The sequence below is a fragment of the Xiphophorus maculatus genome, unplaced genomic scaffold, assembly GCF_002775205.1.
Source record: "Xiphophorus maculatus strain JP 163 A unplaced genomic scaffold, X_maculatus-5.0-male Unplaced_Scaffold_BN000170F, whole genome shotgun sequence".
Classification (NCBI taxonomy): Eukaryota; Metazoa; Chordata; class Actinopteri; order Cyprinodontiformes; family Poeciliidae; genus Xiphophorus; species Xiphophorus maculatus.
This window is the reverse complement of record NW_019369767.1, coordinates 86795-92951: the sequence shown is the minus strand read 5'-3', so window position 1 is coordinate 92951 and position 6157 is coordinate 86795.

The following is a 6157-nucleotide window of genomic DNA, read 5'->3' as shown; positions in this document are numbered from 1 at the left end:
GTTCAAATAAACTTAATCTGACTTGATAATTAGCATCTGCTTTTTGAACAAGAATTTAGTTATCAGGAATAAGACTTGCCTGATGAATTCCTTTATAAATGCACTAAAAAACATGATCATTCTAATTGTCAGAATTCCTTCTGGGGGATTTAAAATGATTTTATTCACACAGACTGAGCTGGAAGTTGGAACTGCAGCAGTTAAATTTGACATTTTGCCAAATTCTTACCACTGTGTGAATCTGTCAGAGGAAAGGAAGCGCTCATTTTGTTTCCTCCTGTAATTAAAGAACCACTGCGAATAAAAATGTGAAGGTTTGACAGCTTTTTAGAAAAGCACTGTTATCCTTTGTAGGTTCAAACCTACATGCAGATGCAACACAAAGAACTGAAAGTGGTTTATTTACAAAGTGAAAAGGTCATTTCTGGGGGAATATTGGTTCTGTATGTTCTCGATTCTGGATTTAAGGTCTCGAAGTGAAGAGATGTGAATGTTTCGTGATTCGATTCCAATTTTTAGGGTCATGATTCAATTCTGAAGCAATTTTTAACTCAGAAATCAATTTTTCTATTCAAATGGTTTTGAAATTCTAGTTTAAAATATGACTGAGACGAAGAAAAGAAAGTGGAAACAATCAGTTCAGATTTAAACAAAAACAGGTTTGTGATTATCATTCTGTAACTGGCTCTTAAAAATGGCAAAAGTATAGTTTTACAACATTTTTTGTAGATTTCAGTCTAACATAATGAATTATGTTAAAATAAGACAGACTTTACAGTTGTAGTGCATTTAACGTTACCTTAAAACTAAAAGAGTACATTTCTGCTAAAACACAGAAATTAATGAGTTTCAAAGATTGCCATTTTTAGACTTTTGAAATTCTCAACATTTCTGATTTTTTTCTAGCAAATTGTAAACTTTTCATCCTCTGAAATTTCCTAGTTTTCTAGAAATTTTCTCAGATTAGTCTGGCCTTCTCCGCTTAATAATTGCTGTTTCAAATACTATTTTATGCAATGAAGAAAGTTACTTTTTAATAATATTGAGATGCTCACATAACGACTAAACTAAATTACTCCCTCTATAAGAAAACCTGAAAAGAAAGCAGCCTCTAGTGAACAGAAATAAATACCAATGAAAGCATCCACACTGCCCCAAGTTGTTCAAACCACCTACCGGCATTCTCCAGCACACCACCTCTCCTTCAGCCCCCCATTCCTCCCTCCTCCCCCATTTTCACTGCAGACAACAACACCTACCCCCAGCTAACGGTGACTACAGGCCAGGATAAGAGACAGTTGGAGCGATTACACCAGGGGAAGGCTGCAGGACCTGATGGCATTACAACACGGATCCTGAAGACCTGCTCCGGCCAGCTGTCCCCTGTAGTGGCACACATGTACAACCTGAGCTTGAGGCTGGAGAGAGTCCTGCTGCGGTGGAAGACATCACATGTGGTTCCTGTTCCCAAGAAGCCAAGGCCATCCGACCCAGAGGACTACAGACCAGTTGCTCTCAAATCTCATGTAATGAACGTCATGGAGAGACTGGTCCTGGCCCTGCTGAGGCCTCAGGTGAGAACGTTTCTAGACCCCCTGCAATTTGCCTACCAGCCCCACTTAGGAGTTGACGATGCCGTCATCTTCCTGCTGCAACGAGCACTTTCGCATCTGGATGGTGGAGGAGACACTGTGAGAATCACATTCTTTGATTTCTCCAGTGCCTTCAACACCATCCAGCCTCTGCTGCTGGGTGAGAAGCTGCGGAGGATGGGTGTCAACGACTCGGTGATCTCCTGGGTGACTGACTACTTGACAGGCAGGCCACAGTTTGTCCGTCTGGGCAGTGTCCTGTCTGATGTGGTGGTCAGTGACGTAGGAGCTCCACAGGGAACTGCGCTTTCTCCCTTTCTCTTCACCTTGTACACCACTGACTTCCAGTACAACTCTGAGTCATGTCACCTACAGAAGTTTTCTGATGACTCAGCGGTTGTCGGGTGTATAGGGGATGGAGGGGAGGGGGAGTACAGGACACTGGTGGACGGCTTTGTGGAGTGGTCTGAGCAGAATCACCTGAGGCTCAACATTAGTAAGACCAGAGAGATGGTGATTGACTTCAGAAGGAAGAAGATACCTTCACGGCCACTAAAGGTCAAAGGGGAAGTGGTGGAGGAGGTGGAGGATTACAAATACCTGGGAGTTGTAATCGGCAACAGACTGGACTGGGCATCTAACACTGACGCTGTGTGCAGGAAAGGGATGAGCAGACTCTATTTTTTAAGGAAGCTGAGATCCTTCAATGTGTGCAGCAAGATGTTGGAGACCTTTTATCACAGTGTTGTTGCCGGCGCCATCTTCTTTGCTGCTGTGTGTTGGGGAAGCAGCATCAGAGCCAGCGACTCTAATAGACTGGACAAAATCATCAGGAAAGCTGGCTCTGTACTGGGACTAAGGCTGGAGTCCCTGGAAACTGTGGTGGAGAGGAGGACACTGAAGAAGGTTCTGTCTGTTATGGACAATAAACAGCCCCCTCTCCACCACATAGTGGACAGACAGCGGAGCACCTTCTCACATAGGCTGCTCCAGCTCCGCTGTCGTAGGGACAGATACAGGAAATCCTTCCTGAAACATGCCATCTCACTGTACAATAAAAACTAAATCATTGTTCTGCACTAATCAGTCTGATTTTGCACAACTGCACTGAGGCACACTTGCTGTACATATATTTACATATACATATCTGCATTTTTTTTTTAATCTTTGTAAGGACTGCTCTTAAGTTGCTTTTTATATTAACAGCATTTTATATTTTTACAATTTATAGCATTTTATATTTTATTTTCTATTTTTCTATCTTATCTACCACTACTACTTAGTGGTAGTTGTTATTGTGTCTTGTCTCTATGCTGTAACTGCAAAGTAATTTCCCTGCTGGGATGAATAAAGTATTTCTATTCTATTCTATTCTATTCTATTCTATTCTATTCTATTCTATTCTATTCTATTCTATTCTATTCTATTCTATTCTATTCTATTCTATTAGTCATTCCTGATCAATACAACAAGCAGAACTCATAAACATTAAAATGGACAAAATACTCCTGTTCATTTGCTAGGACATTTATCATTAATAATATTCCTAAACGCCTGAAGGCCGAACTCGTCCTGAGGTCAGGTTCATTTTTAAATAAGACGTACATGTGGTGGAGTTAAATTATTAAACATTTTTAGAGCATAATTAGTATAAAGTGGATCAGTAAAGCAGTGAAGTGAAAGCCTTCAAGAGTTTGTCCTCTAATTACAACAAAAAACTGTAGTTATGTAACTGTTTATTCTCTTATAAAAGTACCTTATCATCTATTTCATGGCTCATTAATCATCTGCTTTTTTCAGTTTCCTTTCATTGTTTTTCACAAAGAAAATTTAATCGGTTCTACTCAGTGGACAAAGCAATTCCTGTTAGTCACTGAATATCCTGTTATTTTCTGACAAAATTAATTTCTAACAATAAATAAAGGACAATTTAAAAAATAAAAATGATGTGAAAACAGAAGATCATAAGCTTTAGAACAAATAAAAATCTAAAAGACTTCAAATTCAGTTTCATTAAAACATAAACATTTTGGTTATGAATGGAAAGTATTGACAAAAGGAAACATTTCTACTAGTTTCAAAACACAAACCGAGATAATCAATTAATAATTCATATTTATCTGAAACCACATCTGAAAAGCATGTTCCATAAGATGATTATGCATGACATTTAATTATTATTTAACTTTTTTAATTAGCCCTGCAGACTCCAAGTAAAATCAGTTTTTCAACATACAAACTTTTGAAATTTTGCCAAGTTTGATCTGATCTGCTGCTCAGAAAAAACAGGATGTTTTAATGAAAAAGACAAACTTCAGCATCTCTGAGAAAAGTTATTTAAATGCAGGAATGTGTTTCAATCAGCAACTGCAACCCTGAAACCAGCAGCAAAACAATGCTGAAAATTTCTGTTAATTTCTGACCCTGACATTAGCAGGAGATGCTGAAAAACAATTTTCACGTCACACTTTTCATTTTCTTGAATTTTCCTCCCTCAGATCTTTTATACATCAACTAAGAAGGTCAGGAAAAAGTCAGTGCAGCTGAATTTGCGTGTCTGTAAGTGCTTGTTAACATATTGCACAAGGTCGTGTAAGAAATCTTTAATGACTGGTTAAAATGTTCATCTGTTAAAAACAATCAAATCTGGAAAAAACATTGAGGGTTTAAAATCATTGCGCATCTTCTGAAGTTCATCTTTTGAGATTTCATGAAAGCTGAAGAGAATAAAGAGCAGAATATTTCTGACGTGATGATGATCCTCCAGAAGCGCCTAAACTCCATTATTCTGCTGATGTTTAAACTACAATAAAGAAAAATTTAGTTACTAAAAAAATTTTTGTTCTTTGAAAAACTCCAAATTTATTTTTAATTAGTAAATTAGTAAAAAAAATATTTTGGGGGCTGAAATTCTTTTATGGGGCCAAAATATTTTTGGGGGGCCAGAATAAAGTAACACTGTAACTTGCTGTGAGTTCATGGTTTTGTTCTTTGAGCAAAGGTAACGTTGATGCATTGCTCATTTTGTTCACCAGCAAAAAAACATCTACCTATGTCTTGAATTTGGAAAATTTTTGTTATTTTATTCATCACTAAAAAAGGGTTTGGTGACTGCGCATATGAAGCTGATGGGTTCGGTACCTCATAAAAGGTTAAGAACCACTGATCTAGATCGTTCCTCTTTAGGTCCAAAAATAATAAATTCAGTTTTGTTTCTGTTCAGCTGGAGAAAGTTTTGGCTCATCCACACATTTATCTGTTCTAAGCATCTGTTCAGTGATTGGATGGGGTCAAAGGTCACCTGGTGACATCGTAATGTAGAGCTGTGTGTCATCTGCATAGTTATGGTAGCTAATATTATTTCCTGTTATAACCTGAGCTAGTGGGAGCATATAAATATTGAATAAAAGGGGTCCTAGGATTGAACCTTGGGGTACCCCACATGTGACCTTTGACCTCTTTGATTAAAAGTTTTCAATTGAAACAAAGAAATCCCTGTTCTTTATGTAGGATTCAAACCAGTTAAGCAATGGACCGGAGAGTCCGACCCAACTCTCCAGTCGATTCAGTAATATGTCATCAACAGTGTCAAAAGCTGCACTGAGGTCCAACAGAACCAGCACTGTGGTTCTGCCACATTCCGTATTTTTATGGATGTCATTAAACACTTTTACGAGGGCGGTCTCTGTGCTGTGGTAACCATGGAAACCAGACTGGAAGGAGTCAAAGAGGTTGTTTATAGTTAGGAAGCACACAGCTTTTTCAATAAGTTTGCTGATAAATGGGAGGCCTGTAATTCTGCAGTAGTGATTTGTCCAGATTGTTCTTTTTTATAAGTGGTTTGATTACTGCTGTTTTCAGAGCCTGGGGGAAAACGCCTGATGAGAGCGATGAGTTTACTATTTGGATCAGATCAGCAGCAATAACAGGCAGGACTTTCTTAAAGAAATGTGAGGATAAAACATCCAGACAGCAGGAACTGGAGCTTAGTTGACTTATAATTTCCTGTAGGGTTTTATAATTAAGTAGTTGAAATTGGGTCATTTTTCCTGTATTTGTTTTGTTTGGGCTCAGCATTGGTACTGACTTTATAGTGGATGTACAGATTAATCCTCTGATTTTTTGAATTTTCTCTGAAAAGAAGCTGGAAAACTGGTTGCAATACATTGGAATTCAGGCGGTAACGTCACAGGAGGGTTTGTGATTCTGTCAACTGTTGCAAATAAAGCTGGAGCATTGTTGATGTTTTTGTTTATGACATCTGCAAAGAAAGGCTCCCTTGCATGTTTTAGTGTTAAATGATAGTTACGTAGTCTTTCTTTATAGATGTCACAATGAACGTGGAGTTGAGTTTTACGCCATTTTCGTTCTGCCCTACGGCAGAGTTGTCTTGCAGATCTAACTGTTTGTGCATTTCTCCATGGAGATTTCTTTTTACCAGACACAAGATGAAACCAAGCTGCCCAAGGACTAAGCTCTGAGGAACAGCAGAAGTAAGAGGAGAAGTGGGAACAGAAAGTTTGATAGAAAGTTTCTAAAACACTCAGACAAAGCTGTCTGGCAAC